Source organism: Schistocerca piceifrons, chromosome 4, assembly GCF_021461385.2.
Source record: "Schistocerca piceifrons isolate TAMUIC-IGC-003096 chromosome 4, iqSchPice1.1, whole genome shotgun sequence".
NCBI classification, from domain to species: Eukaryota; Metazoa; Arthropoda; class Insecta; order Orthoptera; family Acrididae; genus Schistocerca; species Schistocerca piceifrons.
In genome coordinates this window covers 579,724,830-579,735,928 of record NC_060141.1, presented here as the reverse complement: position 1 = coordinate 579,735,928, position 11,099 = coordinate 579,724,830, and the positions used below count along the sequence as shown (strand labels likewise).

General features: G+C 47.3%; 2 non-coding genes across 2 annotated transcripts; both read right to left on the bottom strand.

Moving 5' to 3' along the window:
- Window positions 1-6,985: 6,985 nt before the first annotated feature.
- Trnal-caa lies at window positions 6,986-7,060 on the bottom strand. The gene has a single exon. It is a non-coding gene; the product is annotated as a tRNA-Leu (tRNA).
- Window positions 7,061-9,393: 2,333 nt separating this feature from the next.
- On the bottom strand, window positions 9,394-9,468 carry Trnal-caa. Its single transcript has one exon. It is a non-coding gene; the product is annotated as a tRNA-Leu (tRNA).
- Window positions 9,469-11,099: the final 1,631 nt, after the last annotated feature.

Here is an 11,099-nt window from a genome sequence, read left to right as displayed (position 1 = left end):
TTGTACAGATCGAGAAACATACAGCAGTCATATTGCACTCAGAGTCAAACTCTGCACAAACGGTCTAAAGATCATGAACGGAATGTAGTGCAAGAATAGTAACCACCGTTTGGGGGTCTCCCGAGTGTTTGTCTACGGTCAGGCGCCGCCACAAAGATCGAAACTGTACTGTGTCGTAATTACAAATCACATTACTAAACACGACCGACCATGGACCGGACATTGGCCTCCACTGATCTCGCAGCCCCGGAAACAAAGCATCAAGTCGCAGATCTCTGTTGATTGGGAAATTCCAGACTTCCTTACTGTCTCTGTCTCACTGAAGTGGCCACTCCCTGTTTGTCTGTGTGAACCAAGTCTCGAAACACGGAGATTTTCATCTCTTCTCAGAATTCTGTTTTCCTATTGGCACATGCTGAAGACAAAGGGAGAGCTGAAGTAATTTCGATATCAAAAATGGAGTTAAATAATCCATTTTCACTCCCTATCAAATTAATTGTTCAACAATTTTTCAGGTTTCAAACAGATAGCTTAAAACACTCACCAAAAACTTACAATGACCATAGAATGAAGGCTTTCACGACAGGTGTTGTCATCACTTAACACTTCCGGGCTGAGATGCCGTGGTCGAGACATAAGACTTTCCCTCCGATTGTCCTCGGAGGATGCCTTCCGCAGTCGAGGGCGAAACGTCAAGGAAGAGTCTTATGTATGGACCACGGCATCTCAGCCCGGAAGTGTTAAGTGCTTACAATGACCCTTCTTCGTAATAAAACATATTTTCAACGTTTCAGTATCACACACAAACATTATGTAAATCAGGTAATGAAATTTTCGGCACAAATAGATCGTAGTGCTAAATATATCTGAGGTCTTGTGTGCACCAACGCTAGAGAGCACAAACACCTTCCTCCACCGCAACGTTTCCACTAGCCACACTAGGTGAAAAAAATCCCACAGATCACATAAATTCGCGATCAGAAATAGGCCTCTTCCCGCCGAATGCCAGGAGCCGCAGTCGGACCACCCGCCACTGGCGTCTCGGCAGCGCCAATGAGGAGAGACCCGCACATGTATCAGCTATGCTGGCAGCTGCACACCCATCCCCTGTTGTCCACACAACCACTGTAACAATCGCCCAGAAGTCGGGCTGTCACCAAGCAGTCGAGCAATCAATTTACATAGGTTGAATAATCGGTCAGCATAAACACTCATCATATTGAATCTTGAATGTGACACACATTTCCACTTCTATCGCCTCTCACCCATCACACTGGTCGGTTCGCGAGCCCCCGCTGCCGCAGGCAACGGCAGACTGGTTGGCGCATTCTTTGTACCTAACCGTCCATCACACGGTGAGCTAATCCTTTCTTTCCAGTCGCGGACCCATCGTGACCACCCCTGCCGCCTGCCGCGGCGAACTGCGAAACGGACAGCTGCATTGTGGATGTATACAGTGGTTCTAATCACTTCCATCCCAACACAGACCTCCCAGTTAAAAAATCCATTTTACTCCATTCAAACAGCGATGTTGTTGACAATACACCTCGAATGTAACAGTATGGCATAGGCTACATTTACTCTAAGTATTTTCTCATTAGAAAGGAAAAAAATCTGTTTTAATCGGCTTAATATCTGTTACATTGTGCGTCACAGGACTAGAATATTAGACTATCTTTGCTTCATGATGGAGTGCTAGGATCTGCCTCTGTCACAGGATGCCTCCTTATTTTCGAGCTCCCTTAAAACCAAATGCTTCTCCACATATGAATTCTCTTAAGTTAACAGCAAGGAGAAGTTATAAACATCAGGTGTATACTACGCATCACTTCATAAATTCGTTAATAAAATGGTTCAAATGGCTCTGAGCACTATGGGACTTAACATCTAAGGTCATCAGTCCCCTAGAACTTAGAACTACTTAAACCTAACTAACCTAAGGACATCACACACATCCATGCCAGAGGCAGGATTCGAACCTGCGACCGTAGCGGTCGCGCAGCTCCAGATTGTAGCGCCTAGAACCGCTCGGCCACTCCAGCCGGCATTCGTTAATACATCTGATTTTATTAGGATGGTCGTCTCTCCCTGTGTAGGTGGGAGACTGAAATCTCGTTAAAAGATATTGCCACAACGAAAAAAAAAAAAACGCCGTATTACCGCTCTAGCTCAAGGGTCATATTCGTGGTACCCAAGCCATCGCGTCCACCCACCAGGCGGCATGTCATTGATATCAGATTCATAGCCTAATTAATTAATTTGATCATGACAGTCACTTTGCATGGCAAGTAATTTTTTTCTTCGGCAATTGGATTATACTTACGAGGTATTTCAAATGGGAATCACTGGAGAGAACACAATGTTCTTTTTGAGGAATACTATTGACAATCAACATTTGCAGCTGACCACAGAAGGATTTTACTGCCGGCAACATACATTTTGCATAAGGACCGCACTATTAAAGACACGATCACAATGACTATGTTACCGTCACCTTGCATAAAAAGCAGTCTTGGTTTTACAGGCACACACAAGAGTCGCTGATGGTGTCACGCTTTTAGATAGAAACGCTGTCAGCGATTTCGAATCAAGTCCGTCTATTCAGCAGCGTACTTGCATTAGATCATATGGAGACGTCTTTTAATGATTACAGCTGCTGGTGAATCATATTTGCATCACTTTGATATCTCGAAACAAGTCAACTTTTTCGAACCTATCTGCTAAAAAATTCCATGCAGCAAGACTCCAACGTGGTTTTTTAAACAGTCCCTCCGTCTCTTGTAACTGTTCCTCAATCTCTGCCCCGCCCTCCCTCCAGCTTCGTTCAGGTAATAGTTCCAATTTAAGTCAGAACTTAACAGAAGTCAGAGAGCGTTATATCTAAGACCTTCTGTAGCCTGTGGACAAACAGGGTGTGACGAGTTAATGCGAGAAGACTGTGTTTTGACCACTCAGTGGTACCTCTGCCAACTGTTTACACTCTGTAAGGCCAGAGCCAAATGAAGCAAAAGGTAGTAGAAAAGACAGTACGAGCAGTTACAGTGGTGTTCCTTTTCAGGAAAATTAGGAAGACTCCACATCACACAGGAACTGGACAAGAATTTTCCTATGCATTTCCAAACTACATACAGATACTAGAGTCCAAAGGGGATCTGCACCTCACAGGGTGCATTTATTTTTGTCACCTGAACATTTTCTCTATCCTCGTTATTTTGTATCATCCAACAGAGAACAGCTATGAACTATAGAAACTCCACGAATATCACCCAGTAGCGAACTCGATAAGATTTTACCGCATCTGTCTCTTCTGTTATATCAGGAAGCAAACACAATCTCCATGTTTATATTGACCAACGTGGCAATCCCATGAAATATGTATGTCTTGGTCCACTGGACTAAGTGGCCTGTGATCGAAGTCACTTCGACAGACCAATGCCACAGTGCAGGAGGACCATATGCCACAGACTATCAGTCATAAGAAAGGGTCCCTGTATTGTTGTTTGATACATTATTTTTTCTCCTGTAACACCTCCAAGCAGTGTATGACTACAGCTTTGTACACCACCATACATTCCGTTTTTCCACCACGACTGTGAGATCTGTGTCAGGTGCTAAACCACTAATTCGACATTACCACATCTCCATCCATTGTCTCTCACTGAAAGCTGGACTTCACATGGTGTCAACTATGTTGCTACCACAACACACAGGAAGGTTGAAATAAGACAGAGGCAGTGTTTCCTGTTGAAAAAATGTGGAAGACATCGTGACATATGGAAACTGGAAGTGTTTGTGGCATCAGCTATCTGGAGATGATTGATGACCTCTACATTTAAACTCATCTTCCACAGTGACTTGATAACATATGTCTAGGTCTTCCTTGATTCCTTACATTGCAGTCATATACGTAATCACTGTTTCAGTGCTGGCCATCCCGGCAACATGTTACTCCTACCAAGACTCTCTACATCTCAAACAAGTGATGTCAGTTATTCATTGTGTGGTAATCAACAACATACCAGTGGATGGATGAAATAGAAAAGATACCATCGGTTTGGAACAATGTACTGTAATAAGCACCACAGGTGATAGTGCAATCAATTTTAGCAGTGTTAACAGTTTTTCCATATTTTCAACATTGACAGCATGCTTCCCAATTTCTATATTATCACTAAACCACCCCTCCACTATTTTGCGATTAGCATATGCTAGAATGCAAATGGAGATAGATGAATGTGCAGTATATCCAGTCATGGTTAATTGTGGAACATATACACCAAAGTATAACAGATAGCGCCCTGTTCCGATCTACATATTTCTAGCACTTTGATCACAGTGCGTAATTTATGATTGCGATTGCCCATCTTTCCCTAAGCAGATGGGAGTCACAGAGCATTCTTAGTCTCTTAGGATAAAGTTGGAGTCTGAAATACCACATTGTCTTTGACCAAACCTCCCTCCAACACTGTCCTCTATTTAATTTGCAACTGATCAGAAGTGGGATGGTACTATAACCACTACATTCCACCTCTTATGGAGGAACAGAGTGAGCTGAGTCTGTAACTGCTTTTCAACAAAAACTGTAGTGCACCAGTCTTACTCACGCCGCCTCTCCAAGTGCTCAAGATCACTCCAGATGCACATAATGTCTGGAGATGTATTCTGTGTCCAATGGATCCATCTGCAGGAGGACGGGTGCATGGAAGTCATCGGTGACACATGCACAGAGACAGAAAACAGGGCAAATGAACTGCAATTGCAGAACATATGGTTGGAAGACTGCCTGCAATCAAGTACAGTGATACAATATACCGTCTGACCAGAAGAATAGTGCATTTGTGCTAGGTGTTGACAACTGTACTACATTTACAACCAATTTTAGAAGACGTGGCGAGAGGTGATGTTATGATCCCATGGCCAGAAGTGACAAAATCGATAAAATTGGGAAAATTGACGGAAAATACGTATAAGCTGAGGGAAAATAACCCAACATGTGGGGGAAATTGAGGGAATACTTGCATGTCTTCTGCTTGGTGCGAGACAATTCTTGTACATGGGAGCGAGTATGTGACAGCAAGAAGAATAGGAGAAAAAGTTGAGATGGAAGCACCAGGAACCAGGAAAACAGCCGTTTTTTCCTCTACAGCGAAAATACAGTTGGAATGGAATATATAACGTCGATGACCACCGAATGTCGAGTAATAAATTTATATATCTCAGATCACAAGCCCAGGTGTGACCTCAAAGTTATTGGCAAACGCCTTATAAATTTTTATAGAGTGTTCTTAGCTAAAGAGCATTGTATTACCAGCTGGGATGGCTGCAATATACAACCACAAAATGGATCTCATGTTTGGCCCTGTGCAAGACTGTTTACATGTTTTAAGCTCTGACAAATAGTATGTACAATGTGCTTCTCTGTACTCTCCACCAGTCACAACTCTGAGGTGCCAGCTAACAAATACCTTACAGAACAGTTGCTGTATAGTTTTTAACAATAATTTAATGCATGTCTATTGAGGTTATAGCAATACCAGTAAGTTGAATGCTGTCTTAGATGCTTTCCTGGAAAGTAGAGCCATCTGCCTCTAAACTGACATGGATGTGCATTAAAGGATGATAGAGAGCGGATGGACTGTTTGGTTAAGAGGGTTATTAATGAGGTGTGAATTAGTAGTAGGTTGATGATGCATTCTTGAGAGAGGGAGACGTTGCTGCACATCAATTATCACACATTTAACCATTTTCTTCCGTTGAAACTTCCTGGCAGATTAAAACTGTGTGCCCGACCGAGACTCGAACTCGGGACCTTTGCCTTTCGCGGGCAAGTGCTCTACCAACTGAGCTACCGAAGCACGACTCACGCCCGGTACTCACAGCTTTACTTCTGCCAGTACCTCGTCTCCTACCTTCCAAACTTTACAGAAGCTCTCCTGCGAACCTTGCAGAACTAGCACTCCTGAAAGAAAGGATATTGCGGAGACATGGCTTAGCCACAGCCTGGGGGATGTTTCCAGAATGAGATTTTCACTCTGCAGCGGAGTGTGCGCTGATATGAAACTTCCTGGCAGATTAAAACTGTGTGCCCGACCGAGACTCGAACTCGGGACCTTTGCCTTTCGCGGGCAAGTGCTCTACCAACTGAGCTACCGAAGCACGACTCACGCCCGGTACTCACAGCTTTACTTCTGCCAGTACCTCGTCTCCTACCTTCCAAACTTTACAGAAGCTCTCCTGCGAACCTTGCAGAACTAGCACTCCTGAAAGAAAGGATATTGCGGAGACATGGCTTAGCCACAGCCTGGGGGATGTTTCCAGAATGAGATTTTCACTCTGCAGCGGAGTGTGCGCTGATATGAAACTTCCTGGCAGATTAAAACTGTGTGCCCGACCGAGACTCGAACTCGGGACCTTTGCCTTTCGCGGGCAAGGTCTCTACCAACTGAGCTACCGAAGCACGACTCACGCCCGGTACTCACAGCTTTACTTCTGCCAGTACCTCGTCTCCTACCTTCCAAACTTTACAGAAGCTCTCCTGCGAACCTTGCAGAACTAGCACTCCTGAAAGAAAGGATATTGCGGAGACATGGCTTAGCCACAGCCTGGGGGATGTTTCCAGAATGAGATTTTCACTCTGCAGCGGAGTGTGCGCTGATATGAAACTTCCTGGCAGATTAAAACTGTGTGCCCGACCGAGACTCGAACTCGGGACCTTTGCCTTTCGCGGGCAAGTGCTCTACCAACTGAGCTACCGAAGCACGACTCACGCCCGGTACTCACAGCTTTACTTCTGCCAGTACCTCGTCTCCTACCTTCCAAACTTTACAGAAGCTCTCCTGCGAACCTTGCAGAACTAGCACTCCTGAAAGAAAGGATATTGCGGAGACATGGCTTAGCCACAGCCTGGGGGATGTTTCCAGAATGAGATTTTCACTCTGCAGCGGAGTGTGCGCTGATATGAAACTTCCTGGCAGATTAAAACTGTGTGCCCGACCGAGACTCGAACTCGGGACCTTTGCCTTTTGCGGGCAAGTGCTCTACCAACTGAGCTACCGAAGCACGACTCATGCCCGGTACTCACAGCTTTACTTCTGCCAGTACCTCGTCTCCTACCTTCCAAACTTTACAGAAGCTCTCCTGCGAACCTTGCAGAACTAGCACTCCTGAAAGAAAGGATATTGCGGAGACATGGCTTAGCCACAGCCTGGGGGATGTTTCCAGAATGAGATTTTCACTCTGCAGCGGAGTGTGCGCTGATATGAAACTTCCTGGCAGATTAAAACTGTGTGCCCGACCGAGACTCGAACTCGGGACCTTTGCCTTTCGCGGGCAAGTGCTCTACCAACTGAGCTACCGAAGCACGACTCACGGCCGGTACTCACAGCTTTACTTCTGCCAGTACCTCGTCTCCTACCTTCCAAACTTTACAGAAGCTCTCCTGCGAACCTTGCAGAACTAGCACTCCTGAAAGAAAGGATATTGCGGAGACATGGCTTAGCCACAGCCTGGGGGATGTTTCCAGAATGAGATTTTCACTCTGCAGCGGAGTGTGCGCTGATATGAAACTTCCTGGCAGATTAAAACTGTGTGCCCGACCGAGACTCGAACTCGGGACCTTTGCCTTTCGCGGGCAAGTGCTCTACCAACTGAGCTACCGAAGCACGACTCACGCCCGGTACTCACAGCTTTACTTCTGCCAGTACCTCGTCTCCTACCTTCCAAACTTTACAGAAGCTCTCCTGCGAACCTTGCAGAACTAGCACTCCTGAAAGAAAGGATATTGCGGAGACATGGCTTAGCCACAGCCTGGGGGATGTTTCCAGAATGAGATTTTCACTCTGCAGCGGAGTGTGCGCTGATATGAAACTTCCTGGCAGATTAAAACTGTGTGCCCGACCGAGACTCGAACTCGGGACCTTTGCCTTTCGCGGGCAAGTGCTCTACCAACTGAGCTACCGAAGCACGACTCACGCCCGGTACTCACAGCTTTACTTCTGCCAGTACCTCGTCTCCTACCTTCCAAACTTTACAGAAGCTCTCCTGCGAACCTTGCAGAACTAGCACTCCTGAAAGAAAGGATATTGCGGAGACATGGCTTAGCCACAGCCTGGGGGATGTTTCCAGAATGAGATTTTCACTCTGCAGCGGAGTGTGCGCTGATATGAAACTTCCTGGCAGATTAAAACTGTGTGCCCGACCGAGACTCGAACTCGGGACCTTTGCCTTTCGCGGGCAAGTGCTCTACCAACTGAGCTACCGAAGCACGACTCACGCCCGGTACTCACAGCTTTACTTCTGCCAGTACCTCGTCTCCTACCTTCCAAACTTTACAGAAGCTCTCCTGCGAACCTTGCAGAACTAGCACTCCTGAAAGAAAGGATATTGCGGAGACATGGCTTAGCCACAGCCTGGGGGATGTTTCCAGAATGAGATTTTCACTCTGCAGCGGAGTGTGCGCTGATATGAAACTTCCTGGCAGATTAAAACTGTGTGCCCGACCGAGACTCGAACTCGGGACCTTTGCCTTTCGCGGGCAAGTGCTCTACCAACTGAGCTACCGAAGCACGACTCACGCCCGGTACTCACAGCTTTACTTCTGCCAGTACCTCGTCTCCTACCTTCCAAACTTTACAGAAGCTCTCCTGCGAACCTTGCAGAACTAGCACTCCTGAAAGAAAGGATATTGCGGAGACATGGCTTAGCCACAGCCTGGGGGATGTTTCCAGAATGAGATTTTCACTCTGCAGCGGAGTGTGCGCTGATATGAAACTTCCTGGCAGATTAAAACTGTGTGCCCGACCGAGACTCGAACTCGGGACCTTTGCCTTTCGCGGGCAAGGTCTCTACCAACTGAGCTACCGAAGCACGACTCACGCCCGGTACTCACAGCTTTACTTCTGCCAGTACCTCGTCTCCTACCTTCCAAACTTTACAGAAGCTCTCCTGCGAACCTTGCAGAACTAGCACTCCTGAAAGAAAGGATATTGCGGAGACATGGCTTAGCCACAGCCTGGGGGATGTTTCCAGAATGAGATTTTCACTCTGCAGCGGAGTGTGCGCTGATATGAAACTTCCTGGCAGATTAAAACTGTGTGCCCGACCGAGACTCGAACTCAGGACCTTTGCCTTTCGCGGGCAAGTGCTCTACCAACTGAGCTACCGAAGCACGACTCACGCCCGGTACTCACAGCTTTACTTCTGCCAGTACCTCGTCTCCTACCTTCCAAACTTTACAGAAGCTCTCCTGCGAACCTTGCAGAACTAGCACTCCTGAAAGAAAGGATATTGCGGAGACATGGCTTAGCCACAGCCTGGGGGATGTTTCCAGAATGAGATTTTCACTCTGCAGCGGAGTGTGCGCTGATATGAAACTTCCTGGCAGATTAAAACTGTGTGCCCGACCGAGACTCGAACTCGGGACCTTTGCCTTTTGCGGGCAAGTGCTCTACCAACTGAGCTACCGAAGCACGACTCACGCCCGGTACTCACAGCTTTACTTCTGCCAGTACCTCGTCTCCTACCTTCCAAACTTTACAGAAGCTCTCCTGCGAACCTTGCAGAACTAGCACTCCTGAAAGAAAGGATATTGCGGAGACATGGCTTAGCCACAGCCTGGGGGATGTTTCCAGAATGAGATTTTCACTCTGCAGCGGAGTGTGCGCTGATATGAAACTTCCTGGCAGATTAAAACTGTGTGCCCGACCGAGACTCGAACTCGGGACCTTTGCCTTTCGCGGGCAAGTGCTCTACCAACTGAGCTACCGAAGCACGACTCACGGCCGGTACTCACAGCTTTACTTCTGCCAGTACCTCGTCTCCTACCTTCCAAACTTTACAGAAGCTCTCCTGCGAACCTTGCAGAACTAGCACTCCTGAAAGAAAGGATATTGCGGAGACATGGCTTAGCCACAGCCTGGGGGATGTTTCCAGAATGAGATTTTCACTCTGCAGCGGAGTGTGCGCTGATATGAAACTTCCTGGCAGATTAAAACTGTGTGCCCGACCGAGACTCGAACTCGGGACCTTTGCCTTTCGCGGGCAAGTGCTCTACCAACTGAGCTACCGAAGCACGACTCACGCCCGGTACTCACAGCTTTACTTCTGCCAGTACCTCGTCTCCTACCTTCCAAACTTTACAGAAGCTCTCCTGCGAACCTTGCAGAACTAGCACTCCTGAAAGAAAGGATATTGCGGAGACATGGCTTAGCCACAGCCTGGGGGATGTTTCCAGAATGAGATTTTCACTCTGCAGCGGAGTGTGCGCTGATATGAAACTTCCTGGCAGATTAAAACTGTGTGCCCGACCGAGACTCGAACTCGGGACCTTTGCCTTTCGCGGGCAAGTGCTCTACCAACTGAGCTACCGAAGCACGACTCACGCCCGGTACTCACAGCTTTACTTCTGCCAGTACCTCGTCTCCTACCTTCCAAACTTTACAGAAGCTCTCCTGCGAACCTTGCAGAACTAGCACTCCTGAAAGAAAGGATATTGCGGAGACATGGCTTAGCCACAGCCTGGGGGATGTTTCCAGAATGAGATTTTCACTCTGCAGCGGAGTGTGCGCTGATATGAAACTTCCTGGCAGATTAAAACTGTGTGCCCGACCGAGACTCGAACTCGGGACTTTTGCCTTTCGCGGGCAAGAGCTCTACCAACTGAGCTACCGAAGCACGACTCACGCCCGGTACTCACAGCTTTACTTCTGCCAGTACCTCGTCTCCTACCTTCCAAACTTTACAGAAGCTCTCCTGCGAACCTTGCAGAACTAGCACTCCTGAAAGAAAGGATATTGCGGAGACATGGCTCAGCCACAGCCTGGGGGATGTTTCCAGAATGAGATCTTCACTCTGCAGCGGAGTGTGCGCTGATATGAAACTTCCTGGCAGATTAAAACTGTGTGCCCGACCGAGACTCGAACTCGGGACCTTTGCATTTCGCGGGCAAGTGCTCTACCAACTGAGCTACCGAAGCACGACTCACGCCCGGTACTCACAGCTTTACTTCTGCCAGTACCTCGTCTCCTACCTTCCAAACTTTACAGAAGCTCTCCTGCGAACCTTGCAGAACTAGCACTCCTGAAAGAAAGGATATTGCGGAG